Here is a 19,581-nt window from a genome sequence, read left to right on the forward strand (position 1 = left end):
GAAGGCATCTAGGACAATACATGGAGGCCTTGCCCGCCATACCCACAATGAATAATATATATATAAAGAACTGATAGGTGGGAGAGCTGCCTGCGAACACATTGCTCTGAAATTCCCCTTTCACATAGTTTAGTGCAGGCATTGGCTTGTTCCCAGTAAATGGACTGAGGCGTCTGTTGAAATAACTTGGGCGAGATTTTCAGCACCAAACTGAAGTGTTTCTGTGCCTCAGACCCCTTCGTTTCAGCTCTATAGTCTCCCTCCCCCGCGACGTAAATGTTTAAAAGCACCACACAGGATGGTGTCAATCAGAAATCAAGGATTCTAGAGAGGCAAGAATTTGGAGGAGATCAGATATTTCTGAGGGTAGAAACTATAGAAAGGTTATGGCACAGAAAGAGGCCATTCAGCCCACAAAAATAGCCTGGTCCATTGCCTTGCAGCTTACAGCATTTCGGGAGCAGATTTCGGTACATTTTTTAATGAGTTGAGAGTTACTACCTTAACCACCAATCTAGGTAGCAAATTCCAGATACCTACCACCCTCTGGGTGAAAAGGTTTTTCCTATATCCCCTCTAATCCTTCTACCAATCACCTTCAGGCTGTGCCCTGTGGGAATTGACCACTCTGCTAGGGGAAATAAGTATTTCCTGCCTACTTAGTTGAGGCTCCTCATAGTTTTGTACACTGTAGGGCTGGCTGGAGGAGATCACAGAGATAGAGAGGGATGAGGCCATGGGATGTGTGTGTTTGTGGGGGGGGGGGGGGGGGGATTTAAAAACAAGGATGAGAATTTGAAAACCAAGATGTTGTTTAACCAGGAGTAGTTCCGTGGGCACAACAGTGATTGGTGAATGGCATTTGGTTCCAGTTCAGGCATGAACTGCAGTGGTTCAAGAAGGCAGCTCACCATCACTGTCTCAAGGGCTTCTCAAGGGCAATTCAGAATGGACAATAAACGCTGGCCTAAACAGCAATTCCCAAATCTCATGAATTGTTTTTTTAATGGGTAGTAGAATTTTGGATGACCTGATGTTTGTGAAAGGTAGAATGTGAGGGCCTAGCCAGGAGTGTGTTACAATCGTTAAATCTGAAGGCATCAAAAGCATGAACAAGGTTTTCAGCAGTAGAAGAACTGAGGAAGAGTAGAGATGAATAACATTAAGGAAGAGGAAACAGGCGATCTAAGTGATGGTGGCTATATGATTGAAAGCTCATCTGGGGGTCAAATGTGACACTGAAGGGGCAGCACAATGGTGTAGTGGTTAGCACTGGGACTACAGCGCTGAGGACCCGGGTTCAAATCCTGGCCCTGGATCACTGTCTGTGTGGAGTTTGCACATTCTCCCCGTGTCTGCGTGGGTTTCTCTCCCACAATCCAAAGATGTGCTGGTTAGGTGGATTGGCCACGCTAAATTGCCCCTTAATTGAAAAAAAAATAATTGGGTACTCTAAATTTGTAAAAATAAAAAGTGACACCGAGGTTGTGAACAATCTGCTTGAGGTTCAGCGGTTGCCAGGGAAAGGTTTGGAATCAATGGCAAAGGAACGGAGTTTGTTGTGCAGACTGAAGGCAATGGCTTCAGTCTTTCTAATGCATAACTGGAGGCATTTGAATAAACAGTCTGATAATTTAGCAAGCATGCAGGTGAGGAAGAGCTGGGTGTTATCAGTGTAGAGATGGAAAGTGACATTGTTTTTTTAGGTGACGTAGATGGGAAATAGGAGAGGGCAAAGGATAGATCCTTGGGGACCACCAGGAATAATATATGGGAGTGGGAAGAGAAACTATTGTTTACGATTCTCTGTTACGATTAGATTAATATGAATAGAAGCAGGCAGGTGTAGTCCCACCCAGTTAGACAATAGTGGAGAAGCATTGGAGGAGGATATTGCATCAATGGTGACAATGGTTGCAGTCAGGTTGCGAAAGACAAAGGAATAGTTTATCTTTGTCAGTCATATAGAATCTCATTTGTGACTTTAATGAGAGCTCAGTATTTCATAGGATCCCTACAGTGCAGAAGAAGGCCATTTGGCCCATCGGGTCTGCACCAACCCAAGAAAAGAGTACCCTACCTCGGCCCAAACATTCCCCCCATCCTCCTACCCAATAACCCCATCTAACCTTTTTTAATAAATGTATTTTATTACAAACATGTATCAAAACAGGTAACAGCAAATAGACACCTCGAGAGGCATACTTCCCAGCAATGAACGATACAGTCTGTACAAATTCCGCCCCCCCCTCTCCCCCCTCCCCCCATTGCGATGAACAGCTCCTCAAACATGATCACAAACATCCCCAACCTTTTCTCAACCCCCCCTTCTCCAACCACAGGTAGTCGTACAGGTTAGCCAACCAAGCCACTGCCCCCAGTGGTGATGCCGACCGCCACTCCAGTAAAATTTGCCACTGTGCAATCAGAGAGGCCACGACATCGGCCTTCCTCCTCTCCATGAGCTCCAGCTTCTCTGAAACCCCAAATATTGCCACTAAAGGGTCCGGGTCCACCACCTCCTCCACTACCTTGGCTAAGACCACAAACACTCCCTCCCAGAATCTTCCCAATTTTTCACAACCCCAAAATATGTGTGCGTGATTCGCTGGCCCCCGCCCACACCTCTCACACTCATCTGCTACCCCCTGAAAGAACCCACTCATTCTCGCCCGAGTCATATGCACCCTGTGCTCTACCTTAAACTGTATCAGGCTCATCCTTGCACAAGAGGATGTCCCGTTTACCCTTCGCAGTACCTCACTCCATACTCCCCAATTGATCTCCCCTCCCACTTGTGTGTATCCCCAATTCTTCCCTAGCCTTCCACATCTGGAAGCAGCAGTCACTTGAGCAGGGTGTATCCCGGCAACCTAGGGAACCCCCTTTGGACCTTTCGCGCAAAATTCCTAACCTGTAGATACCTGAACTCACTTTCCCTAGGCAGATCTACCCTCTCCCTTAGCTCTTCCAGACTGGCAAACCCTTCCTCCAAATACAGATCCCTCACCTTGACCAGTCCCACTTCCACCTAACATTTTTGGGCACCAAGGGACAATTTAGCATGGCCAATCCACCTAACCTGCACATCTTTGGACCGTGGGTGGAGCACCCGGAAGAAAATCACGCAGACACGTGGAGAAAGTGCAAACTCCACACAGTCACCTGAGGCTGGAATTGAACCTGGGTCCCTGGTACTATGAAGCAGAAGTGCTAACCACTGTACCGCCATGCCGCACATCCATGATAAAAATGGGATAATCTGTAGGATTCCTGCGATTGGTTATCTCCATGCAAAGGACACAAGTGAGGGAAGGCTGTGGATGCTGCAATAATTCTAATTGAATTAATATTCAAGCTTAGATATTTCAATACATAATTTAAAAAAAATAAATTTAGAGTGCTCAATTCTTTCTTTTCCAATTAAAGGGCAATTTAGTGTGCCCAATCCACCTACCTTTGGGTTATGGGGGTGAGGCTCACGCAGACATGGGGAGAATGTGCAAACTCCACACAGACAGTGACTCGGGTCCAGATCGAACCTTTGACCTCGGTGCCGCGAGGCAACTGTGCTAACTGCTGTACCACCGTGCCACCCTATCAATACATAATGTTAATTGAATAATCCAGGATACCTATACAAAAATGATCATTTGGGTGGTACCAGAGTGTTGCCAGGAAATAACTTGAACCTCATATACAGCATGGAACACACCCCTATGCAGAGCCCCTGTATTGATCGTGGGCTGCATTTTGTTGTAGAAAAGCTGAGGTAATAATAATAATATGATTAACGAGAAACAGGAGATTGGGAAAGAATAACTAGAGGGGTAGCACGGTGGTGCAGTGGATAGCACTGCTACCTCACGGCGCCGAGGTCACAGGTTCGATCCCTGCTCTGGGTCACTGTCCGTGAGGAGTTTGCAAATTCTCCCCGTGCTTGCGTGGGTTTCGCCCCCACAACCCAAGATATGCAGGGTAGGTGGATTGGACACGCTAAACTGCCCCTTAATTGGAAAAAAATAATTGGACATTCTAAATTTATTTAAAAAAAGAATAAGTAGAGAACATAAACATGAATTAACTCTCTATGTAAGCCAGGGTGGCATGGTGGCGCAGTAGTTAGCACTGCTGCCTACGGCGCTGAGGACTCGGTTCGATCCTGGCTCCGGGTCACTGTCCATGTGGAGATTGCACATTGTCCCCATGTCTGCGTGGGTTTCACCCCCATGACCCAAAGATGTGCAGGTTCGGTGGATTGGCCATGCTAAATTGCCCCTTGATTGGAAATGAAATACTCATAATTTAAAACATAATTTTTTTTTAAAAAACTCTATACGGAAGCCATGTGACCATGTACAAATTCTTATCTTATGGTCTTAAAGGAAAATGGGGTTGAGAAAAATATCAGCACTGATTGAATGGCAGAACAGCGTAATTGGGCTGAGTGGCCTAACTCTGCTCCGTCTCATGTCTTATGGCCTTATCTGGTCAGAGTTTTGGGTGGGTAATCAATAAGTGGAAATGCTGTTACATGATGTTTGGGCAGTAGAGGAATGCACAATGTGGAAGGATTTCCTTGTTGTATTCTTTGTAATAAGATTATAAATTTTTTTTTTAGAGAGCGGGTTTCCAATTTTAATATTAATATTAAGCACAGAGAAAATCTATGTACATAGGAAGATGAGGGTTACTATTTTCCATTGCCCCATTCTTACCACAATCCACTGGCTCCCTATGATGTTGAGAAATGCCTTTCAGAATCTCACCCTCACTTTAGAACACTCCCATCAGTTTGCATCTCCTTGACTCTGCCATGCCTTCCAGCAGTAGCTTCCAATATGGACTCATTGTTCCTCCAATATTGCTCGAGAGTTTGCTCCTTATTCCCTCAGCATCAGCAACTGCACTTTCCGTTCCAATGTCCCCATCCAGTTGAACACACCGTCTCAACCTCTGCGCCTGGTTGCTTCTCTCCCTGCCTTCAAAAGCTTCATTAAAGCCCCTTAACAACCACTGTCTTTACTCTTCTTCTTGACGCCTGTGCATTCCTCATTAAACTGCTCTGAGATTCCTCGCTATCAAAAAGGAGCACAATAGCTACAGATGTTGTGCTGAAAAATGGAGCAAATTTTTAATTTTAGTGGTTGCATTATTATGCTACGTAAGTCACTGGTACCATCACACTTTCTTATCATGTGACTCCGGTCTAATTTCGAAAGAAGTATTTGGCTATGCCAGATTTCAGGTAAGCAACAAAGTCTTCATGCTCACACTTCTTTTTTAAAAATATAAATTTAGAGTACCCAATTAATTTTTTCCAATTAATGGGCAATTTAGCGTGTCCAATCCACCTACCCTGCACATCTTTGGGTTGTGGGGGCGAAAGCCATGCAAACACGGGGAGAATGTGCAAACTCCACACGGACAGTGACCCAGAGCCGGGATCGAACCTGGGACCTCGGCACCGTGAGACAGCAAGGCTAACCCACTGCGCCACCGTGCTGCCCCCATGCTCACACTTCTTCTTGGCGAGTTGCAAAGATCATTTTTGTTCCTGTGATATAATTCTTTGGATTCTCCAGTGTTTCCACACCCCAGGGAAAACACTTTGTTTTAGTTTCCTTCAGGGTTTAGAGAACCCCAAAGTGTATCATGGAGTTCACCTGACCCACAACTTTTAATAGATTGTGGTATGGGGAGCACATGGCCCACTATACAGGTGTGGTACAGCAGAAATGGAAAAGTATTTTTTAAAGCAAAACAATGTTTATTCTATGAACACAAGTTAACCTTTTAAAAAAAATACAGTGAATATATTAGCAACCATCAATTAAGTACAACCCCCAAAGACTACAACACTAAGTAATCCTTTAAGCTTTCCTTTTAACATCCATACAATTTAAAAACACCTTTTACCAGGAGCACATCAGGTTAAAGTCACTACTGAAACCGTTTATAATTCTGAATTCACCAAATGATCAAGAGGTAGTCTTTTGATGGCAGAGAGAACACCTGCTTGGTCTGGCTTCAGCTCCAACATTGAAAATGAAACTAAAACACACCCTGCAGCAAACAGCCTAAAACAAAAGTAAAAAGCTGTCAGACAGCCCAGCTCCACCCACTCTCTGACATCACTGCAGTAATTAACACCCATTTCTTAAAGGTACTCTCACTACAGATATTTATATGCACACCCATTTATAAACACCAATTTCTTAAAGGTACTCTCACATGACACCTTCCCCCAAGAAAAAAAAACCCCATCAACTTCAAGATGGTTTCATTTTTCACCTTGTCACCATCCTTTCAGAAATGCACACAGTAAATATCCTTTATCGTTTCAAAAAACAACACACGCAAACAGGTATAATAATATAGTCCATTTTTCTTTCTGCCTCCAACTGAAATCCTTCTTGATTGACAGTCTCTTTGAACAAGAGGTCTCTGCACGATCCGTCCATTTCTCTATGCCTCGGCATTTTTCTTTAAAGTCAGATACTTTAGTTCAATCTGATCACAGAGTCCCTTGTAATTCTCCAACACAGGAGCATTGGTTATCACAGCTTTCAGGCAGTCAAATGTCTGTTGAAAGTCCGCTGTCCACTGAAATTTTCGACGTTTCTTCAGCAAGTCCGTCAGTGGAGCAATCACGCTACAAAAATCTTTCACCAATGTTCGATCAAATCCACTCATGTCAAGAAATCGCATTATGCCCCTTCGTCTTGAGGGTATCGAAACTCCTCAATAACTGTTGGTTTCACATCCCGTGCGACCATTCTGCCCTGTCCGATTGTATGGCCAAGGAAAGTGACTTGGGCTTTTCCAAATTCACTTTTGTCTAGGTTTATCACCAAACCCGCCTCCTGAAGTCGATCGAATAACTCCAGCAGATGTTTTAAATGTTCTGTCTATGTCTGGCTGAAAATTATCAGATCGTCGATGTATACCGCACAATTGGGTTAACCGGTGAAATGTGGTTGGGGCGTTTTTCATGCCAAATGGCATACCTTTGAATTGGTAGTCATCTGGAGTCACAAAAGCTGAAATCTCCTTCGCTCTTTCGGATAAAGGTACCTGCCAGTAACCTTTAAGTAAATCCAGTTTGGTAATCAAAGCTGATTGTCCCACTTTCTCAATGCAATCCTCCAAACGTGGGATAGGATAAGAGTCCATTCTTGTAACTGCATTAACCTTTCGAGAGTCCACACACAACCATTGGGTACCGTCTGCTTTTAGTACTATCACTATGGGTGAGCTCCATTGGCTGCAACCCACTTCAATTATGCCATTTTTAAGCATACTCTCAATTTCTTTGTTAACCTGTGCCAATTTTAAAGGGTTAAGTCTATATGGATGTTGTTTGATTGGAACAGCATTTCCCACATCTATATCATGTATAGCCATTTTAGTACTTCCCAATTTATCTCTACAAACTTGCCCATGGGATATCACTAACTCTTTCACGTCTGTTCATTCTTCCTCTGAAAGGTAACTCAACAATTTATCGCAATTTTTAAGAACATCCTCATTTTCCAATTTAATTTGAGGTATGTCAAATTCACAGTCATCTGGATTTGGTTCGTCACTTTGAGTTAGAATCATTAAAACCTCCTCCTTTTTCTCCCCTTCTCTTTCAAAGTATCTTTTAAGCATATTCACATGACACACTCGGTAGGTCTTCCTTCTATCTGGTGTTTTTACCACATAATTCACCTCACTTAATTTCCTTTCAAGGGGTCGGTAGACGCAAAACCATGAATGTTAATAGAGCTTTGATGAAGAGCGACTACATGATTGAAAGAGCCAAGGATGCTCAAGTTGTAGGGATTTTAGTGGGGACTCTTGGTGTCGCTGACTAGGTCCACAAAACCTTGCTTTTAAAGGCTCACCTACCACTGGTAACAACACTAAAACTTTATCTCCACTGGCAAAACTACAAACTTTGGATTTCTTGTCTGCTACCCGTTTCATCACATTTTGTGCAACTTTTAAATGTTGTCTCGCCAATTCACCTGCTCTATTTAATCGTTCCCTAAAATTTGACACGTAATCCAATAATGTAAGTTCTGATTTCTCACTCACCAATTTTTCCTTAATCAATTTAAGTGGTCCTCTTACCGCATGATCAAAAATTAGTTCAAAAGGACTGAATTTGGTTGACTCATTTGGTGCATCCCGAATTGCAAACAGTACGAAGGGAATTCCTTTATCCCAATCCACTGGATAATCGTGACAATAAGCCCTCACCATTGTCTTTAATGTCTGATGCCACCTTTCTGACACACCCTACGATTCTGGACTGTACGCAGTTGATTTAAATTGTTTTAATCCTAAGCTATCCATAACTTCTTTTGAATAACCTTGAGGTAAAATTCGATCCTTGATCCGATTGTATTTCTGTGGGGAGTCCATAATCTTGTAAAGAATTTAAGTAACTCCTCCTCAATCTTTTTAGCTGTAATATTACGTACTGGAATGGCCTCTGGAAACCTAGTAGACACATCCATTATAGTCAAAAGATATTGATTCCCACTTTTCGTTTTAGGAAGTGGTCCTACGCAATCAATTAGGACCCTTGTAAAAGGTTCCTCAAATGCTGGAATGGGTATTAAGGGCACTGGTTTTATCACTGCTTGAGGTTTCCCTATCACTTGACATGTGTGACATGATTGATAAAATTTAACGACATCTTTATGTAGTCCAGGCCAATAAAAATGTTTTCGTATTTTAGCTTAAGTTTTCCTCATTCCCAAATGACCTCCCACTGGTACCACATGTGCAACTTGCAACACCTCCTTTCTATACCCTACTGGCATACTACTTGATGAACTTCTGCCCACTTTTCATCCACCTGCATATGTAAAGGTCTCCATTTTCTCATCAAGACATCACTTTTACGGTAATAACACTCTGGTGTACACTCAGATTCCTCTTCTGTGTATGCTTTCTGATACATCCGTTTTATTTCTATATATTTTTGTTGTAACTCCGCCAATTTTCCTGAACTAAAAATATCCGCCTCATCCTCCACCTGTTCTTGTTCTTTTTCAATCATCTGATCAAAAATCGTTTCTGATAATTGCACTTCAATGCCATCTTCACTCTTTGATTTCTCCTCTTGTCTTAACCTGTGACTTTGCGACCTATTACTACACAATCTGGAAAAATCCCAGGATATTCGTCCTTCAACACTTCAGTTGTCTGATTTTCCACTGGCTTATCCACCACAGTAGGCATCACTCCCACCTGCGATCCAGCTATATCATTACCCAAGATAAACTGTATTCCTGGACAAGTAAGTTTATCTATTACTCCTACTACCACTTCACCACTCTTCACTGGACTTTCCAACCTTATCTTATATAACTGAACACTACTCCTCTCACCCTGAATGCCCTATATTACCACCTTTTCTGGCAACATTCTTCCCAAACGATATAACTCCTCATCTCTTACCATTAAAGATTGACCAGCTCCCGTATCTCTTAAAATTGTGACTTCTTTACCTGCTCCTCCTGATACACATGAGTAAACTTTACCCACACAAGTAAATTATTTAAAGAGATCTGGCACCTTCTTATCAATCACCTCTTGATCAGGCTGCACAATCTTTTGCACCTCCTTCGCTTCACTTGGGCTTTCCTTTACCACTTTAACAAATCCCACTGTCTTATCCTGTTTAACCACATCAGCCTTCCCAGTGCTTTTCTTCAACCACCAACACTGTGATTTTACATGGCCTAGTTTATTACAGTGAAAACATTTGAAATTTTTCATTTCTTTTCCACCCTTCTGGATTTCTTTTTAAATCTGAGATACACTCTCCTTATTATCTTCCATCAGATCACCTTTACCTTTACCACTTGAGTATTTCTCATGTCCCCAGTTTCTGTCTCTCACAGGCTGAAACTGATGTCGGAAACCAAGCTTTGATTTATGAACTAATTTATAATCATCTGCCATCTCTGTTGCTAACCTCACAGTTTTAATCCTCTGTTCTTCAACATGAGTTCTCACTACATCAGGAATTGAATTTTTAAACTCCTCCAAAAGCATAATTTCTCTGAGAGCTTCATACGTTTGGTCTATTTTCACAGCCCTTTTCCACCTATCAAAATTACTCTGTTTGAGCCTTTCAAGCTCCATGTATGTTTGACCAAATTCTTTCCTTAAATTTCTAAACCTTTTTCTGTAAGCTTCAGGCACTAGTTCGTATGCACATAAGATGGATTTTTTCACCTCCTCATACGTCTCAGATACCTCCTCCGGTAGTGATGCAAATACTTCACTAGCTCTACCTACCAGCTTTGTTTGAATCAGTAATACCCACATGTCCTGTGGCCAATTCATTTGTTTAGCCACCTTCTCAAATGAAGGTTTCTACCTCCTTCTCGTCAAACCTTGGCAATGCTTGGACATATTTAAATAGATTCCCACCAAGACTTTGACTTTGACACTCTTTCTCACTATCCTCATCACTATCATCCAACTGTACATTTCCCTTTATGTCTGCCAATTTTAACTGACTGTCATGTTTCATGGCCATTTTCTGAAGTTCAAACTCTCTCTCTTTATTTTTTTGCTGATCTGAATCTCCCTTTCTCTTTCGTTTTGTTCTGCTAGGGCTATTCTTTCTTTTCTCCTTTCTTCTCTCTCCCTTCTTTTTCCTCTCTATCTCTTTCATATTCAGGCTGTTTTAAGTATTTCTCATGTTCCATTTGTTTAATTTGTAACTGAATTTTTGCCATTTCCAATGAGTCAAACTGTATCTCAGGCAACTTTAAATGCTTAGCCACCACCATAATTACCTCATCTTTTCGCATTTTGTCAGGTAATGTTAACTGCAATATTTTTGCCAAATCTAACAGTCTGCTTTTAGTCTCTGTCCCTAAGGTACTGTGTGTGATCGTCTCCACCCCAAAAAACTTCAGAGCCTCTGAAAGAGCCATTGTCCACAACACACTCCCTACTTAAACTGAAATACCACACCTGAAAAGCAACCACAATATGCTCACCCCTCACTGTCTTTAAGTTCACTAAGCCAATCCAATAGATAGACTTTTATCCCCGACGAGCCCCCAATTTGTTATGGGTCAGGGTTTAGAGAACCCCAAAGTGTATCATGGAGTTCACCTGACCCACAACTTTTAATAGATTGTGGTACGGGGAGCACACGGCCCACTCTAAAGGTGTGGTACAGCAGAAATTTAAAAGTATTTTTTAAAGCAAACAAATGTTTTTTCTATGAACTCAAGTTAACCTTTTTAAAACATACAGTGAACATCTTGGCAACCATCAATTCAAATACAACCCCCAAAGACTACAACACTAAGTAATCCTTTAAGCTTTCCTTTTAACATCCATACGACTTAAAAACACCTTTTACCAGAAGCACATCAGGTTAAAGTCACTACTGAAAACATTTATAATTCTGAATTCACCAAATGATCGAGAGATAGTCTTTTGATGGCAGAGAGAACAGCAGTACACCTGGCTTCAGCTCCAACACTGAAAACGAAACTAAAACACACCCTGCAGCAAACAGCCTAAAACAAAAGTAAAAAGCTGACAGACAGCTCAGCTCCACCCACTTTCTGACATCACTGCAGTAGTAAACACCCATTTCTTCAAGATACTCTCACTCCAGATATTTATATACGCACCCATTTATAAACACCCATTTCTTAAAGGTAGTCTCACATGACAAGTGTAAGAAAATTCTTCAGCCTGGTCAGTCTTGCGTCCAAACCAACCAGACATGTTTGGGCCAGACTTGTGCTTGCCTCCACTGTCAACAGTGTGACATTGCGCACACTCCTGTGCAGAGATTTTCTTCCCTTTATTTCCACTGCAACCACCCTGTGACTGCCAATTAGTACAATCAAGGGGTAAATTTGTGCTGTTGGTCCATAGCCCATAGGAACCGGGAGAAAGGTGCCCCAAGCCATTTCATATATATAATGCCCATTAAGAGGGAGAAAATAAAAATGCTTTTTGCATTAGTCTGGGCTGGGTATGAACAAGGGTCCCAGAGATCAAATTACATTGTCCAACCATTTAATCCTGCTGAATTGTTAGTTATATTTGAGTAACAATGGAGTGAGATTCAATGACGGTGAATGGGTTTAGGGCCTGTTACAAACTGGAAGGGGGTTAATTTAAACAGCACTAATTTCTCCTCTCACCATCTGCCCATAGACAGAAAGGTGTTTTGATTTTTCCCCATCTTTATAGGCGGTGGTGCATTTCCCCAACCCCTGGGACTTTTGTGTGATCCAACTTTCTAGTAATAAAACCCCACAGCAAATTCAACATGGGATGAACTCAAATGGTTAGTTTATTTGCACATACTTAAAGCACCGGAGAAGGGTCACAATGTCTCGTCCACACTCAGACAATGAAAAGGCGGACTGAGAAAAGAAGGTTTTACAGTACTGAGCCCACAAAGCAAATGAATATTGGCTCACGTGAGTTCGAAAGTCCAGTGTCAAAGGCTACTGAGGCCGTGATGGAGGGCGGCAGGTTGAAAACTGATACTGTATAATTAACTTTTCTGATTGTGTAGACTTCACATGTTTGGATCGGCATGCAGAGCTGAATCAGTCTTATCGGTGATGGCACCGAATTTCCAGCAGAAGCAGGATAGATGGGGCTGAGTGTTACATCGAAACATAGAAAATAGGAGCAGGAGGAGGCCATTTGGCCCTTCGAGCCTGCTCTGCCATTCATTATGATCATGGTTGGTCATCCAACTCAATAGCCTAATCCTGCCTTCCCCCCATATCCTTTGAGCCCTTCACCCCAAGTGCTATATCTAACTGCTTCTTGAAAACATACAATGTTTTGCCCTCAATTACTTTAGGTGGTATGAAATTTCACAGGCTGACCACTCTTTGAAATTTCTCCTTTTCTCTGACCTAAATGGTCTACCCCGTATCCTCAGACTGTGAGCGCTGGTTCTGGACACCCCCACCATCGCGAGCGTCCTCTGCATCTAGCTTGTCTAGTCCAGTTAGAATTTTTTTTCTTCTTTTTTATAAACTTAGAGTATCCAATTATTTTTTCCAATTAAGGGGAAATTTTAGCATGGCCAATGCACCTAGCCTGCACCTCTTTGCGTTGTGGGGGCGAAACCCACGCAACACGGGGAGAATGTGCAAACTCCACACGGACAGTGACCCAGAGCCGGGATCGAACCTGGGACCTCGGCGCTGTGAGGCAGCAATGCTAATCACTGCGACACCGCGCTGTCCGTCCTGTTAGAATTTTATTGGTTTCTATGAGACCCACCCCTCATTCTTCTGAACTCCAGCGAATATAATCCTAACCGACTTACTCTCCCTTCGACGTCAGTCCCGCCATCCCAGGAATCAGTCTGGTAAACCTTCTCTGCAATTCCTCTGAACAAGAACATCCTTCCTCAGATAAGGAGACCAAAACTACACACAAATATTCCACACATGGCCTCACCAAGGCCTTGTATAATTGTGGCAAGACATCCCTCCTCCTGTACTCAAATCCTCTTGCTTCGAAGACCAGTATACCATTTGCCTTCTTTATCACCTGCTGCACCTGCGTGCTTACCTTCAGCAACTGTTGTGTGAGGCCACCTAGGTCTCATTGCACGTTCCCCTTTCCTAATTTAGGCCATTCAGGTAATAATTTGCCTTCCCGTTTTTGCTACCAAAGTGAATAACCTCACGTTTATCCAAATTATACTGCATCTGCCATTCATTTGCCCACTCACTCAACTTGTTTAACCTAGGTCAGAGCTCCTTCAGTGTGCCTACTAGTCAGAAGCTTCACAGCAGACTGAACAAGGCAATATTTCTGTTTGGCAAGCCAGAGTCTTTTATCACATGCCTCACACCTCGCCACCATCTTTCACAAAGGTTGTGAATCCATCTTCTGGATTCCAATGATTGTTAAGTATCTCAGCCATTGATAAATTTAAAGGAGGGTCTTTGCCTAAGCAGATGATCAATCTCCTTCTGCCCAGCCTAGATAGTTAGTGCAGATGGCATTTGTATAGCTCTCTCTGATGCTGGGCTGGGCAGCCCGCAGGGCTTGCTAGTGGCTCCTCAGAGATAATGCAGTGTGAGTTTTCCTAAAACTTCCAGGTGGCTTCTTTTGTTCAAGTCTCAGAGACAGTCAAAGTTTCAGTGATTCGAAAGATCTTTGTTAAGTTTAACATTTTTGAGAAATAGCAATAAATAGAGCAGCACGATGGCGCAGTGGTTAGCATTGCTGCCCCACGGCGCTGAGGTCCCAGGTTCGATCCCGGCTCTGGGTCACTGTCCGTGTGGAGTTTGCACATTCTCCCCGTGTTTGCATGGGTTTAGCCCCCACAACCCAAAGACGTGGAAGGTAGGTGGATTGGCCATGCTAAATTGGCCCTTAATTGGAAAAATGAATTGGGTACTCTAAATGTATTTAAAAAAAGAAATAGCAATAAATATATCTACACGTATTTTATAAAAATATACAGTGTGAGGTCTGAGTCCCTCACAGGCCTAATTAGCAGATTTATTTCAGACTGCTGTTAACGGCAATCTAATATTCGTTTTCAGACTAAGAATTTAAAAAATCATCACATGCTAAACAGTTAAGCCCATTCGTTGTTTTATTTACCAATGCTGAGGGTTTTTATTATTCTTAGCAACTAAACTGGGGAAAATGCAAAGAAAACAATTCCTGGTTGTAATTAACTGGTTGCTAATTCAGAGTAAAAGATTTTAATATTTTTAATATTTATAATTTCATCTGCACATTATCAGAGCGATTGTTTCCAGTTAATGTGAGTGGGCATTCACAGAGAGCGACAATTTCCCATTGTCACATCGTGCCAAATTGCTTGCGGCTGACTGATTTGCATTGGTGTCTAGACATCATTGTGCTTGAAGTTGTTTTTTAAAAAAGAGCTCTAAGAGGACTGAATAGCCATTAACACACAAAGCCACAATTAATTTTCTCAGTCGCTACAAAAGCCGCTTTAATGACATGCTCTAATTGGTAGCTCTTCTGTAATGACACTGCTACCTTCTCAATGAAAATGAGCACAGAATAAACATAGTGACATCACTATCTGGTGATTAAAGACTGCTGATGATCTTTCTATAATATAACTTTCTCTGAGTATTCCTATCAGTATATAGACCCTTGCCTTCACATTGGGTCAATAGAATGTTTGTACCATAGCTCCTTTAAATCAAGTTAGCCTGGGGATCGACCTCAGTCAATTTGACAAATCTATTCCAAAACCTGCCATGAACTGTGTCAGTTCCATGCACTGTGAACTGACAGCACTGGCACCAATTGACCCAATGCAAAAGCTTGAACTACCTACCGACTTAAGCACATCACTTTTGAAAGTGAATATTTAGCCCAGATCAAAGGGGATGGTATGTAACCAAATTGACCTGGGATTCTCAGGTCTATTTTAAGCCTACAAAGAGCTTTGAGTTGGCCTCGAGAACATTTTTATGTTGTGAGGGAATCTATAGTTTTGGATTTTTGTCTGCGTGCTTTTGTAAGTTAGTACTTGTGGGGGGTAACCTTGGATTGTTGGAGATTGTTACAGTTGAAATACAGGATCCCATGAGCAAGGGTGAAAACCTGTTGTGGGTCACAGTGCAATTCGGGCAGAGTAAACAATGATTAGTCTGAGTCCAGAACTGGACGAGGCGGTATTGGATTGCTAGCTGTGTGCTGCTGGAGAGATTGGGCTTGAGAAGCCCACGGCAGCCCGAGCAAAACTGGAGTCAATGGGACTCAGGGGGAAAACTCTCCGCTGGTTGGAGTCACACAAATGTTCAAATTGTGCCCTGTACACCCTGTCTAGGTTACAAATATAAATCAAGAAAAGCAACTACACCTGCATATACCATTTCCCAGTCAGAAATAAGTGAAGTTTTCAGTAATTCACATTTTTAATAGCAGCACGATGGTGCAGTGGGTTAGCCCTGCAGCCTCACAGCGCCAAGGTCCCAGGTTCGATCCCGGATCTGGGTCACTGTCCGTGTGGAGTTTGCACATTCTCGCTGTGTTTGCGTGGGTTTCGCCCCCGCAACCCAAAAGTGTGCAGGCGAGGTGGATTGTCCGCGCTAAATTGCCCCTTAATTGGAAAAACATGAATTGGGTACTCTAGATTTATAAGAAAGAAAATAAAATTCATGTTTTTAATAGGATTGCACTAAATAATTAATCAGTCGTATAATGAAATTGTAGGTATACTAAAGACTAATGATTCAAAATACCACGGGCTGGATTCTCCGAAAATGGGGCTATGTCCCCACGCCAATGTAAAAATGCTGGCGTTTCACTTCCCAGTTTCCTGAAAAGAATAAAGAGCTATTCATTTACCTGCAGGGGGCTGGCAGGGAGCTGGGGAGCTTCACGCAGCTTTGGCTGTGGATACGGGCCCCTGCACTTCCGGTTCCGAGTCCGCGCATGCGCACGGCGGTGGCCTCCAGCAGCCACGCCGAGACTCGGACTCGGACTGCGGACCAAGACCAACAAATAAGGCCCCCCCGATCGGCCACCCACCGCTGCATCGGTCCAGCCCGACTGCTGCCCCGGCCACCCATAAGGCCCCCCCCACTCACCCCCCCAACCGGTGCTGGATCCCCCCGCCCCCCACCAGGGTGGCCGCAGACTGAGTCCGCAGCCGCCACGCGAGGGTCCCGACCGGCCAGACGTGGTTAGAACCACACCGTCAGGAACTCGCCCGGTCGGGATCCGAGTATCGCTGGGAGGGCCTCTGGCAATGGCCCCCCATTGTGATTGACAGACGAGTGATTCTCTGGGGCCCGGAGAATCACCGGAGTGGCGCTGGTAGCGATCCGGTTGGGAATGGCGATTCTCCTCCCCGCGCCAGACACAATTTCGGCGCGGGGCTGCGGAGAATCCAACCCCACAGGTTTTGAAATAAAGTGCCTACTTCCACGAATCATTTTCACTTAAAAAGTGTTGTTTTACTGATGATTGAGAATGATTAATGCCTAAGAAAACAATGTAAATAGTGGATTTAGAAATGATGTGATCAACACATTTTCTTAGAACTCCAGCGCCTTAAAATGTGGTACTACACCACTGGGAGGGAGGATGCATCAGGTGCCAGAGGCACCAATGCCAGAGCTGCAGCAGTAGCAGCAAGAGGGGCAGCCTGCACTGGAAAGGCCTTGGAAGGGCTACAGGGAGTGTTGCAGCAGGAGCGAGAACAAAGATGGATCATGCTGCATCCCAGAACATCTGGGAAGACGGTTGCGTAGTGGTATTGTCACTGGACTAGATAACCAGAGACCTAGAGTAATGCTCTGGGGAGTCAGGTTCAAATCCCGCCACTGCAGATGGTGAAATTTGAATTGAATAAAATCTGTAATTAAAAGTCTGATGATGACCATGAAACCCCTTGTTGATTGTTGTAAAAACCCATCTGGTTCACTACTGTCCTTTACAGTAAGAAATCTGCCGTCCTTACCTGGTCTGGCCTACATGTGACTCCAGACCCACAGCAATATGATTGATTCAAGTTCCACCAGGGACAGGCACAATGCTACATTAAGGAGGGAATCAATGCTTTGTTGAAGAGTACAATGACATGTTAGCACAGTGGTTAGTACAGTTGCTTCACAGCTCCATGGTCCCAGGTTAGAGTCCCGGCTTGGGTCACTGTCTGTGCGGAGTCTGCACCTTTTTCCTGTGTCTGCATGGTTTTCCTCTGGGTGCTCTGGTTTCCTCCCCCAGTCCAAAGATGTGCAGGTTAGGTGGATTGGCCATGCTAAAGTGCCCTTAGTATCCAAAAAAGGTAAGGTGGGGTTACTGGGTTACGGGGATAGGGTTGAGGTGTGGGCTTAGGTAGGGTGCTCTTTCCGAGGGCCTGTGCAGACTTGATGGGCTGAATGGCCTCCTTCCGCACTGTAAATTCTATGATTATATGACTGCACTGACCTTAATAGAAAGAGGTTCATCAGCTTTGAGACCATTGCAGGGTGTGATTAATTGAGCCCTTGTAGCCAACAAAGCTCCCTCAGATCAGTCTGCAGCCTTTATAAAGAGGAAGGATCTCTACTCAATCAATGTATCAGTGGTCACTGGTAGTTAGGGACCTATTCACCGACGGCAGGGTCACAACACTGGACGAACTGATGGAGAGACTTCAACTAGCTGGGGGCAATGAACGAAGGTAACTCAAACCAACCAAAAAAGCAGAGACCACCAGGCCAGATAACCAGCTTCAGCAGCCTGGCAGCCAGCCAGGACCACAAGGTTGCAGAGTGTTGAGGCTCGAGGCTCGGCCACCCAAGCGAGAGCCGAGAGGTGAGCAGAGCATCAGTTGCGAGGGGCGAAGAAGGCCAGGCAAGCGCTGGCATCACGTCTCGGGGAATCGGGGAGTAGTGGCCAGCGGGAGAGGGGTGACCCGACCACAGCCAGAAGCCAGCCAGTCAGCAGGTCTGAGAGTAAGAAGCTGGACCGGGCAGCAACCGGACTGGGCAGCGAGGGCAAAATGTCATTGGGTTGGGGATCAACATAATTTGGGGTGTGGTTCAACGTCATTTGGGGCTGGCCACCACGTCACTTTAAAATGTTTTATTACAAACATGTATCAAAACCGTTTACAGCAAATAAACACCCAGGAAACATACTTCCCAGCAGTCAACTATACATTCTGTGCAGACTTTTTCCCTTTTTCACCCCCCCCCCCTCCCCCTCTTTCACTCGCCCCCCCCCCCCCCCCCCCAAACCCCTGTGACGAAAAGCTCTTCAAACACGGTCACAAACATCCCCCACATTTTCTCAAACCCCCCTGCAGAGCCCCTTAACTCATACTTTATTTTATCCAACTGGAAGAAATCGTACAGGTCACCCAACCAAACCACTGCCTCCGATGGTGATGCTAATCGCCACTCCAGTAAAATTCGCTGCCGTGCATCAGAGGGGCGAAGGCCATGACATCGGCCTTCCTCCTCGCCTTGAACTCTGGCTTCTTTGAAACCCCAAATATCGCCACCAAAGGGTCCACTTCCTCCTCCACTATCCTGGCTAAGACCGCGAACACTCCCAAAGAACCTTCCCAATTTTCTGCAACGCCAAAACAAGTGCACGTGATTCACTGGCCTCTGCCCACACCGCTCACACTCATCTACTACCCCCTGAAAGAACCCACTCATTCTCGCCCGAGTCATATGCACCCCGTGCACCACCTTAAGTTGTATCAGGCTCATCCTTGGTCAAGAGAAAGTCCCATTTACCCTTTGCGGTGCCTCACTCCTTACTCCCCAATTGATCTCCCCTCCCAACTCCGCTTCCAATTTCTGCTTGATCTTCACCACCCGCTCGCCTCCCTGCTTCCCCAGCCACTTGTAAATATCCCCAATTCTTCCCTCCCCTTCCACATCCGAAAGCAGCAGTCGCTCCAACAGGGTGTTCCCGGCAACCTAGGGAACCCCCTTCAGACCTTTTGTGCAAAGTCCCTAACCTGCAGATACCTGAACTCACTCCCCTCAGCAACTCTACCCTCTACCTTTGCTCCTCCAGACTGGCGAACCCTTCCTCTAAATACAGATCCCTCACCTTGAC

Source organism: Scyliorhinus torazame, chromosome 8 (assembly GCF_047496885.1).
Source record: "Scyliorhinus torazame isolate Kashiwa2021f chromosome 8, sScyTor2.1, whole genome shotgun sequence".
Taxonomy (NCBI): domain Eukaryota; kingdom Metazoa; phylum Chordata; class Chondrichthyes; order Carcharhiniformes; family Scyliorhinidae; genus Scyliorhinus; species Scyliorhinus torazame.